Source organism: Giraffa tippelskirchi, chromosome 10 (genome assembly GCF_054371585.1).
Source record: "Giraffa tippelskirchi isolate mGirTip1 chromosome 10, T2T-mGirTip1v1.2.pri, whole genome shotgun sequence".
Classification (NCBI taxonomy): domain Eukaryota; kingdom Metazoa; phylum Chordata; class Mammalia; order Artiodactyla; family Giraffidae; genus Giraffa; species Giraffa tippelskirchi.
In genome coordinates this window covers 66283421-66295905 of record NC_137284.1, presented here as the reverse complement: position 1 = coordinate 66295905, position 12485 = coordinate 66283421, and the positions used below count along the sequence as shown (strand labels likewise).

The 12485-nt window shown below is 37.5% G+C and overlaps 1 protein-coding gene across 1 annotated transcript in view; it reads left to right on the top strand.

Annotated features, from left to right (window-relative positions):
• COXFA4 (cytochrome c oxidase associated subunit FA4) overlaps positions 1–12485 on the top strand; it is a 298091-nt gene that overhangs the window by 25751 nt on the left and 259855 nt on the right. The window lies entirely within an intron of this gene.

Here is a 12485-nt window from a genome sequence, read left to right as displayed (position 1 = left end):
GGGGTGGCAATGGGTATTGAGGGGTTTCCCTGGTGGCTCAGCAGTAAAGAATCACCTGCCAGTGCAGGAGACACAGTTTGATCCCTGATCTGGAAAGATGCCCTGGAGAAGGAAATGGCAACCTACTCCAGTGTTCTTGCCTGAGAAATCCCATAGACAGAGAGGCCTCATTGGTGATAGTCGATGGTGTCATAAAGATTCAGACACGACTTAGTAAACAAACAGCAACAACAACAAAAATGAGTATGGAGAGAAAAGGATAGATTTTAGATACAATGTGGATCTAGTAGCAGTAGGATTTGATGATGACTGTGGTGGTAAAGAATCTGCCTGCCACATAGGAGACCTAGGTTTAATCCTTGGGTTGTGAAGATCCACTGGAGAACAGAATGGCTACCACTCCAGTGTTCTCGCCAGGAGAATCCCATGAAGAGAGGAGCCTGGTGAGCTACAGTCCATGGGGTTGCAGAGTCAGACACAAGTGAGCAGCTAACACTGACTGACTAAAGAAGGAAAAGAAAGACTAGGATCAAGGATAACTCTTTAGTTTTTGGCTTGAGCCATCTACTGTGTGGCTATACCCTTTACTGATCTATCAGAAACCTGGTAAGAAACAAGATCTGTGGGAAAATTAAGAATTCTGTTTAGATAGACAGTTTGATTTACTTGTTGGACATCCAAGTGGAAATATCAAGTAAGCACTTAGATATGTGGTTCTGGAGACCTGGAGAGATATACATGATGACACTTATGAGGCATCAACATGTCAATATATTGTAAGATAAGGTAGTGGTTAAGGAAACATAGGGAGAGTGTGCAGATACAGAAGTAAAGAAGTCCTGTGCTGATTTGGAGGCACTCCAACATTTAGGGACTTTGTAGAGAAGATAGAACAGGAAAGGAGACTAAGATCCAGGTGGTAACACAGAGTGTAGTGTACTGAACATGGATAGAGGAGACTGTTTTAAGAAGGAATGGAGGTGATGGTGGTGAATTGTACTATTGCTGCTGAAAACTTCAATAAGAAAAAAAATAACCATCAAATTTGGCAACATGAGAACTGTAAAAAGAGCAATCTCTATGGAATAGGTTGAGGGATGAGTGTAAAATGAGGAAATGGAGACAGTGAGTGTAGATAAAATCTCCAGGCGTAAAGTAATCATATCATATATAAACAGCAGTAATATAATTAAATTGTAACTTAATATTCTCCAGTAAATAAAAATATTACCAATTCATAATTATATCACTTATCTCTAGATGGAAATTAATTACAGAAGGTGATAGTGAGTGTAACCTAAAAAAGGGAGGCCAAAGTCCAGAAATCTACCAGTTAGTCCAATAGTCTCAGAGGGAGAGTGACAATGAACCTAGAGAGAACTGCTTTCATCACCATAGAGAAGGCTTTGGTGAAGAGCAAGGAGAATTCTTCATAGTTCACTATTGTGTGAATGAAAATTACCTTCATTAAGTTAAACTTTATTTCTCTTTACTTTGATTTCTTGCCTCCCAAACAACCATCTCACTAATAATTCTGTGTCCCAAAGTAGCTGATACCAGAGAGAAGGGAAAGAAAAACAAAGAGGAGTTTTGGTGGAAGGCAGAACGAATGGAAGGATTTATTTTGGAGATGAGATGTTTCTGGTTCCCATTTTTGTTTTTTCCTCAGAAGAAAATAAAGAAGATAGTATGCAATCACACAGCAAAGTATGTAGTAACAGATCAAGTGTGGAGCTTGGGTTGCCATAACAGTGTACCACATACTGGATGGTTTAGACAACAGAAATTTGTTTTCCTACACTTCTGGAGGTTGGACATCCAAGATCAAGGTGCCAGAAAATTCATTTTCTGGTAATACATCTTTTTCTGGCTTGCAGACTGTTTTCTTCCTGTTCTCTTTCATGAACTTTATTTTGTGTGTGTGTGCGCGCCGAGAAATCTCTGATGTCTTTTCCTGTTCTTATAAGAACACTAGTCCTACCAGATAAGGGTTCTACCCTTATGATCTCATTTAACCTTCATTAGCTAAAGGCCGTATATTAATATACAGTCACTTTGAGGGTTTGGGCATATGAATTTGAGGGGAACACTATTCAGTTCATAACAAATGGTTTTACTCTTCTTAAAAAAGGAGGATGCATTTTCTATTGACTAGGTAATAGTCTATAGAAATTATTGAAAAATATGAAAGGATTGTGTAGCCATATTACAGTTTGATTACATTTCAAAGCAAGACATAGCAGCCTGGGAGTGGGAATTCATATAAAGGCCAGAGGTTAAATAGATTTGAAAATTGGAGTAGTAGACGTAAACAAGAATGTCCAGGAGTATGGGGGAGATGTGGGCAGGAGAAAATATTGTTAATGTGGGCTTCTTCAAAATGGTTGGCCTTTGAATTTAAACTAATGCCTTCCTAAATTTTTTCATGTCAATGGCAGGAAAATGACAAAGTAATGACAATTTTTGTGGCATTTTGAGGCATCTATATGGGTCTTGGTGGAAAAATTTTATATTATCAATTTTACATTTTAGTAACATATACTTAGTGAGAATAATGAATAGAAAATACTACAGAAGATATTACTTTTGAATTTGTTTGCAATTCTAAATAAAATCCTTTAAAATGTCTTAATGAAAAATTTCAGCTTGTTTTCTGAGCATATCATTTTTAATATCAGAATTTTTTTCCCTTTATAATAGCCATATGCCATTATTGCTTAAGACTTTTAAGTGATGATACATTTAAATTCTTGATAGTTATTATTGATATAATAAGTAAGTATATAATAAAAATTAAAATAGAATTTTTAGGACATTTATAGGAATTGAAATCAGTTTCAAAAATGATTTTAAAAAGTTTTTTTCACTGACAAATGCAATATTGGACTTTTTCTGAGATAGTAAAGAGATTCAAATCCAGTTAAACTTTTCCAGGCCAAGAATTTAAATGCATTTGCATTGTTAGAAGAATCCTCCTGCAGCTAGCTTGGTGGCTACAGAAAGGACAAATTAACCATGAGTTATTTAGGAGGACATTTTGGGATATAGTCACCATCTGTACCTGCCCAGGGTTCTGCCTGACCTCCTCACTCCAACATCCTGGAGCATGGGCTGTATTGCTTGATTGACTGGAACATAAACTCCTTCAACAGCTTCCTGGGTCACTTACGGGGAATGGGCAGTGACTGAGTGCTGAAACACTTGAGGATGTCCGAATGATAGAACACATCCTTGTCCATGCTCATCATTGTGTGACAGAATGGAGGCACCAAGGGTTACTCATTTTTTGTGGGCAGCACTTGAGTTGCTTCCTGAGGAGCCCCAGAGAAGGCTGCTATCTGCCAGGGGTTACCAAATAGAGTAGTGGTCGATCCAGACTCCACCATGCTTCTTGAAGATTAAATAGAACATCATTTTAGGTAGCTCTGTCTAAGTTTTGCAAAGAGACAACTATAATAAAATCAGAAGAGGGATGATGGTTTCAAGGAACTAGGAGAAGTTGTAATGAGGAAAAAGAATAGGTTCATTCTACTCAGAGCTTACATTCTAAAAATTCTATCCATCCCCCCCCTTTTACTTATAATATAAAAAACACAAAATGATGTATTTATTCAGACCAGTGGATCATCCAACTCAATCCTTTTGGTATACTAGCATCAAGTAATATTTTATAGGAAAACATAATTATTTCCAAGCAAGGAATAATACCAAATTTGCTTACTTTAAAAAAAAAAAAACTATCTATTACAGATAAGTCATCTGTGTATTTGTGTCAATCTTCTTGAATATAATGTAGTACTCTTCTGGTAGTAGCCAGTATATATTTTAAACAGTTTTATTGAGATATGATTTTCATACTATACAATTCATCCTTGTAAAGTGTATAATTTCATGATTTTTCATATGTTCACAGAGATGTGCAACTGTCACCACATTCAATTTTAGAACATTTTTTTTACCTCAGGAAATAACTCTGTAGCCTTTAGCTATTATCATCCTGCTCCCCCATAACTTTCTTAGCTCTAAGCAACCAGTAATTTACCTTCTGCCTCTATAGATTGCCTATTCTGGTCTTTCATATGAATGGAATCATATAATATGGAGGCTTTTGTGACTAACTTTTTTCACTTAGCATGTTTTTTTAAGATTAATCTGAGTTGTACCAAAAGGCTTCCTTGGTGGCTCAGACAGTAAAGAATCTGCCTGCAATACAGGAGTGAAACTCGCTCAGACATGTCTGACTCTTTGCAACCCCATGGACTGTAGTCTATGGAATTCCCCAGGTCAGAATACTGGAATAAGTAGCCCTTCCCTTCTCCAGGGGATCTTCCCAACCAAGGGATGGAACCCAGGTCTCCCGCATAGCAGGCACATTCTTTACCAGCTGGGCCACTAGGGAAGCCCAAGAATACTGGAGTGGGTTGCCTACCCCTTCGCCGGTGGATCTTCCCAACACAGGAATCGAACCAGCAACATCCCCTGGAGAAGGGAATGGCAACCGACTCCAAAATTCTTGCCTGGGAAATCTCATGAACAGAAGAACCTGACGGGCTGCAATCCACACAGTCACAAAGAGTTGGAGATGACTGAGCGACTAACACTTTTCAAGCTGTACCCCAAAATGTACAAACGACCATATACTTGTGCTCATTTCACATGTTGGCAAGGTTATGCTCAAAATCCTTCAAGCTAGGCTTCAGCAGTACTTAGAGAATTTCAAGATGTATAAGCTAGGTTTAGAAGAGGCAGAGGAAGCAGAAATCAAATTGTCAACATTCCTTGGAACATGGAGACAGCAAGGGAGTTGCAGAAAAACATCTACTTCTGCTTCACTGACTATGCTAAAGCCTTTGTGTAGATCACAGCAAACTGGGGGAAAATTCTTGAGAAGGTGAGAGTACCAGACCACCTTACCCCTCTTCTGAGAAACCTGTATGTGGGTCAAGAAGCAACAGTTAGAACTGAACATGGAACAATTGATTGCTTCAAAATTGGAAAAGGAGTTCAACAAGGCTGTATATTGTCACCCTGCTTGTTTAACTTCTATGCAGAGTACCTCATGTGAAATACGAGGCTGGATTACTCACAAGCTGGAATCAAGATTGCCGGGATAAATATTAACAGACTCAGATATGCAGATGATACCACTCTAATGGCAGAAAGTGAAGAGGCGCTAAAGAGCCTCTTGATGAGGGTGAAAGAGGAAAGTGAAAAAGCTGGTGTGAAAATAACATTCAAAACACTGAGATCATGGCATCTTGTCCCATCACTTCATGACAAATAGAAGGGGAAAAAGTGGAAGCTGTGACAGAGTTTATTTTCTTGGGCTCCAAAATTGCTGAAGATGGTGACTACAGCCATGAAATGGGAAAGAATCTTGCTCCTTGGATGAAAAGCTATGACAAACCTAAGGCAGCGTATTCAAATCAGAGATTGCTTTCTGACAAAGGTCCATATAGTCAAAGCTATGGTTTTTCCAGTAGTTATGTACAGATGTGAGAGTTGGACCATACAGAAGACAGAGAGCTGAAGAATGGAAGCTTTTGAATTGTGGTTCTGGAGAAGACTCTTGAGCGTCACTTGGACTGCAAGGAGATCAAGCCAGTCAATCCTAAAGGAAATCAGCCTTGAATATTCATTGAAAGGATTGTTGCTGAACAGTCAGTTTGGCCACCTGATTTGACTCATTGGAAAAGACCCCAATGTTGGGAAAGATTGAAAGCAAAAGGAGAAGGGAGTGGCAGAGGATGATATAGTTAGATAGCATCACTGACTCAATGGACATGAATCTGAGCAAACTCCGGGAGATAATAGAGGACAGAGGAGCTGGCTTGCTTCAGTCTGTGAGGTTGCAAAGAGTCAGACATGACTTAGCAACTTAGCAACAACAACAAGCTGTACTATATATCAGTACTTCTTCTTTTTATGGCCAAATAATATTTCATTGTATGAATATACTACTCTTTATTTCTGAATTTGTCCACTGATTGATATTTCGGTTCCCCCCCACACATTTTGTCTACTATGATTAATGCTGCTGTAAGTATTCCTACACAAGTTTTTGTGTTGGCATATATTTCATTGTTCTGGGGTGTATATCTAAAAGTTGAATTGCTGGGTCATGTGGTAGCTCTATGTTTAATCATTTGAGAAACTACTAGAATGTTTTCCAAAGTGACTGAATTATTTTATAGTCTCATCAACAGTGTGTGAGTGCTCTGATTTCTCTACATCCTCATCAGCCTCTGTTATTATCTGACCTATTAATTCTTGCCATCTCAGTGGGTGTGAAGTGGTATCTCATTTTGTTTTCGATTTGTACCTTTCTGTTGACTAATGATATTGAGAATCTTTCCATATGCTTATTGGCTGTTTTTATATCTTCTTTAGAGAAATGCTCATTTTAAAAATTGGGTTCTCTTTTTTTTTGTTAAATGAGCTGTAATAATTCTTTACATAACCTAGATATAAGGTCCTTATCACATATATGATTTAAAAGTATTTTCTTTTGTTGTATTATATGTGTTGTGTTTTTTACTTTTTTAATGGTGTCTTTTGAAGCACAAAAATTTTAAATTTTGGACTTCCCTGGTGGTCCAGTGGCTAAGACTCCACACTCCCAATGCAGGGGGCCCCAGTTTGATCCCTGGTTGGGAACTAGATCCCCCATGCTGCAACTAAGAGCTCGAATGCCACAACTAAAGATCCCCCATGCCGTAACAGAGACTGAAGATCCCATGTGCCACGACTAAGACCTGGTGCAGCCGAATCAATAAATAAGTATTTAAAAATCCTTTTAATTTTAATGAAGTTGTTTATTTTTTTTTCTTCTGTTGCTCATGATTTTAGTGTCATATTTAAGAATTCTTTGTCAAATACTGTGTTTTCTATGAACTTTATAGTTTTAGCTTTTACATTTAGGGACTTTGATCCAGTTTGAATTGTTTGGTATCTGTTGTGAGGTAAAGATGTTTTGATCACCTACTATTTACCTAGTTGGTGAGGGAGGTATCCTCTATCATAAATAGTACGAGATGGCTGAGTTCATGATATCTAGCACTGGACAGATGAAATCCAATAGAAGATTATTAGTCAATCATGCTTGCAGCCCCAGAGGACGACACAGCATATCATACAAGGCCACATGGGGGCTGCACTTGAGAATAGTAAGGATAACCAGAGGCTGTGGGAGTCACACTTTGGAATATCCAGAGGATGAGGTGATCCCTGGCTCCCATGGGAGATCACTGGCTTGTTTGTGATTGGCTTGTTTAAATTTCATGGACTGGCAAGGAGATAAAGCCCATTAAACTGAGGACGGAGTGTGTTGTATCGGTGCAGCTGACAGAGAAACTAGTCAGATGGGAAACCTTTCCTGCAGGGTGGGGGGCATATCTCACAAGAACAAGGAATCTTATGCTTAAGACGTTGGGGCCCTTCAAGGCTCAAAGAAGTCAATGCAGCACAGGAAATGTTAGACTTTGTGATGTGCTGTGCTTAGTCGCTCACTCGTGTCTGACTCTTTGAGTCCCCATGGACTGTAACCTGTCAGGCTCCTCTGTCTGGGGTGGGTTGCCATGCCCTCCTCCAGAGGATCTTCCCAACCCAGGGATGGAACCCAGGTCTCCCGCATTGCACGTGGTTTCTTTACCATCTGAGCCACCAGGGAAGCCCAAGACTGCTGGAGTGGGTACCCTATCCCTTCTCCAGGGGGTCTTCCTGACCCAGGAATCAAACCAGGGTCTCCTGCATTGCAGGCAAATTCTTTACCAGTTAAGCTATCAGGAAAGCCCAGATTTTGTAATACCAGAAGACAATTCTTTTGTACGTGGCCATCCAGTTGTCCCAGCACCATTTGTTGAAAAAATTATTCCTTCCCCATTGAATGTTCTTGACAACCTTGTCAAAAATCAGTTGACCCACAGATGTATATGTTTAGTTCTGGATTCTCAATTCTATTCCAGTGAGCTATCAGTATTTATCTTTTTCTAATACCACACTGTCTTGATTAAAAAGCAGAGACATTTGTCAACAAAGGTCTGTTTAGTCAAGGCTATGGTTTTTCCAGTAGTCATGTATGGATGTACGAGTTGGACTATAAAGAAAGCTGAGCACCGAAGAATTGATACTTTTGAACTGTGGTGTTGGAGAAGACTCTTGAGAGTCCCTTGGACTGCAAAGAGATCCAACCAGTCTATCCTAAAGGAGATCAGTCCTGGGTGTTCATTGGAAGGACTGATGTTGAAGCTGAAACTCCAATACTTTGGCCTCCTGATGCGAAGAACTGACTCATTTGAAAAGACCCTGATGTTGGCAAAGAGTGAGGGCAGGAGGAGAAGGGAACGACAGAGGATGAACTGGTTGGATGGCATCACTGATTCAATGGACATGAGTTTGGGTGCACTCTGGGAGTTGGTGATGGACAGGGAGGCCTGGTGTGCTGTGGTTCACGAGGTCGCAAAGAGTCGGACATGACTGAGCGAGTGAACTGACTGACTGTCTTGATTTCCATTGCTTTGTAGTACATTTGGAGATTGGGAAGTGTGAGTTTTCTACTCTTTCTTATTTTCCAGGATTGGAAATATTTTCTTCATTCAACTTTAAAGTTAAGTGATTTTGGAAAAACTGGTGCTAGCTTTACGAAACCAGATTTAGTATAAGACTAATTAACCATGTTAACTGAAAAAGAGAAAAGAGCAGCCAATGTAACACTTGGTTGTTGTTTTTTTTTAAATTAACATTTTAATGACATTTGAATACAAATGTACATAGATCATATAGTTAAGTTACATTATTAACTTCTTTAGCATTTTGTTGAAATAATATTTATACCTGATATTTTATATAAAATAAAAATTTCACTATACTTACTATGTAAATTAGCCCCAAACAATTTGGCTGTTACCTTTAGCTATAAACAGATATGACAAATTCAAGCTGATTTGGGAAATTATTTAATCTGTTAGAGACAAAATGTGTGCAAATGAAAATGAAATGTCATGTCTTACAAGTCAATTTCAAGCTGAAATAATTTAATTTCTACATACAGTTGGAGCTTTCCATAAATATTAACAATGTAGTCAAAGCTACATTTTTACCTTTATATCACTATGATGTTTTTCAAGGATATGTTAATGTGAGTTACAGAAAATGAGATTGCATGAATAAAATTTACCAGAATGAAACTTAGAAGGAAAAAACACAAGTTATATATTTTCTTTCCATTAGGTTTATTGTATATTTATATTTAATATATGGACTTTACATTTAAATGACATTTACAAAAGATAAAAGCTAACTTTTATATGTTCCTCACAATGGGCTGGCCTTGTGCTTTATGTACTTTTTTATCTTTAAATTAGCCTATAAGGTAGGCATCATCATTATCATACCAGTTTTATAATAAAGAAACAGATGCTTAGAAAATTTAAATAACCTGCTTGTGATTATACTGCTAATGATTGGTAAACCTGAAATGAATCTCTGTCTTTCTGACTATAAGACTCATATTCTTATAAGACATACTGTAATACTCCTGCTGCCTCTCATAATATTCTCATATTTAACTAAATTCTGGAGAACTGTATGACTAATAAGGAAAATACAAATAAAGTAAAAAACATTTCAGATTAATACTGCTCTTTCAAATGGAAATTTTATATGACTTTTCCCAGTGTACACTTCAAAATCTCAACAGATGTTTGAACAAGATGTCTTGACTTAAATTTGCTCTAAGAATGTTGAGAAGTTTGATGGGATTAGTAGAAGAGAAAACAAGTAATTGTCCATTTAAGCCCAGAAACTTTTTTTTTTAAATAAAAATCTGGCTTAAAAAAGAGATAGCTTGAATTGACTTAGAAGAAGACTTCAGACTTTCTTTTTAAAATTAATTAATTCTTTATTTCACTGAAGTACAGTTGATTTACAATATTATATTAGTTTCAGGTATACAACATAGTGATGTTGAATATTTTTGTAGATTACACTCCATTTAAAGTTGTTCTAAAGTATAGGCTACATTCCCTATGCTGTACAATATATCTTTGTAGTTTATTTTAATGCATACTAGTTTGTACCTCTTTATCCCCTACCTTTATCTTGCCCATGCGCCCTTCCCTCTCCCACTGATATCCACTAGTTAGATCTCTGTATCTGTGAGTCAGAAGCAGACTGTTTCTTTGTTCTGGAAAAAAACTGCCATGGGCCACTTTGTTACACAAAACTACCAAGGAAATTAGAGGAGTTCGGGAATCTGTGGCTCTAAGGGGCTAAACTGTCCTTTATGGTGAATCAAGGTTTGTCTAGGAATAGGTATATCTGCACTTCGGCAGAAAGTGTTTTCTTTCGAGAAGAGTTTCTTTTTCTATATATGTCATCAAGCAGATCTATGCCTGCTAACTGGTTTGCTGCAATTATGTACTTGTTTTAGCAGCAGCTCACAGGCAATCTGCTCCTGAGGACAGGAAAATTCGATTCATTGGACACATACCTATAGAGCATCATTTGTGGACCAGATACTGTGGAAGGTGCTAGAAAACAGAAGGAAAAGTAATACAAAAATCCATGTAGCCTATATTCAGTGGTAAGTAAAATGTGTTGTGTATCAGATGTTGAGAAGTGCTCTGGAGACAAATAAAGCGGAACAGAGAATGGGGAATGTGTTAGATGGATTCATAATGCTGTTTACATGGAACACACGTGGAGCACACATGGATGCTCGGTCATGTCGACTCTTTGCGACCCATGGACTGTAGCCCACTTGGCTCCTCTGTGCATGTGGTTTCTCAGGCAAGAATACTGGAGTGGGTTGCTATTTTCTACTCCAGGGGATCTTCTGGACACAGGAATCCAACCCATGTCTCTTGCGTCTCCTACATTGACAGGTGGATTCTTTACAACTGCATCACCTGGGAAGCCATCATTTACATATTTATTTAGAAATTACTTTAAACTTACAGAAAAAAAAAAGGATATAAGAAATTACTGTTTATATGAACCATTTTAGAGGAAGTGGCTATCACTCTTGACTGCATAACTACAAACAACAACTTTGTCCTACACAACCATAGCAGAGCCATAAGAATTAGGATATTAGCACTGATCCTTTACTGCCATCTCATCTCATTTCATCAGTTGTCCTAGTAATGTTCTTTATGCAATAGGACTTCATCTAGAAACACATATTACATTTAGTTGTCGTGTCTTTTTAGTGTCCTTCAATCAAAAACAGTTTTTCATTGATGGGGGAATCCTTTCACAATGTATACGTATATCAAATTATTATGTTGCACACTTTAAATATCTTACAATTTTATTTGTCAAGTATATTTCAATGAGGCTGGGAAAAAAGCACAGTTTTTTGATGTTTCTTTGACTTTCAACCTTGACCCTTGTGAAGATTTCTGGCTGAACATTTTGTAGAGTGTCCTTGTATATGGATTTATCTGATGATTCCTGATGGTTAAATTCCAATTATACATTTTTGGTAAAATGCAACATAAGTAAAGTTGTGTTCTTATTTTATCCTGTCAAGTGATAGGTGATTTCAGTTTGTCTCATAATTGATAATGTTAATTTTGATCACTTCATTAAGAAGTCAGGCATCACCACTGTAAAATTACTCTTTTTCCTTTTGTAATTAAAAACGCATTTTATGGGCAGGTATTTTGAGAGTATGTAAATATCCCATTTTGCATTGACTTTCATCCACTAGATTTAGCATCTGTCTATATTTCTTGCTTGATTATTACTATGATGGTCCATGAGTTTCACTACATTTATTAGTCATCATTCTGCTATAGAGAAAAATCTTTCCCTTCTCTCCATTTATTTGTTATCTTAAAACTTTATATCAGGGTGAACTCATGAATTTTGTTTTATTCAGCAGGTTATATTTTTTTTTAGCATTCAATTTCTTGCTCAAATTTTCCCATATTTGGCCAGTGGGGTCACTTTCAAGCTGGCATCCATGTCATTTTGACAAAACCTCATCTTTGAGCACTTTCTTCTCTCTGGCATGTTAGGTGCTTCAGGTTTATCTTGTAATTTCTCTGCCCTTCCCTGTAATCTATCACTTTCAAAGACCCTGGACCCTGTAAGTGGAAAATGACATTGAATATTTTGAAACTAAGATCTGAGTGCTAGATATACTTGTAGCCAGTAAGAGTTTGCTGCCCCCAGATCTTTTTAATGAACAGAGCTGGGATTATATGTATGATTATACGCACATATACATATATACATTTACATACATGTTTATTTCTATATCTAATATACTGAAAGCACGAGTTAATATTAGCTTCCAGCTCCAGTCCAACACCACAGTTCATTTTAGTTTTCTCCTTTTCCATATTTGTAAATCCCTTCTCCCCCAGTAGAAACTTGGCTGCCATTACTTTTAACATGTTTTTGTATTAGATCACTTCTTGCTGAATATAACCAGTTTCCTGATGCTGCTACCGGCTCTCACTTCCTCATGACTGAAC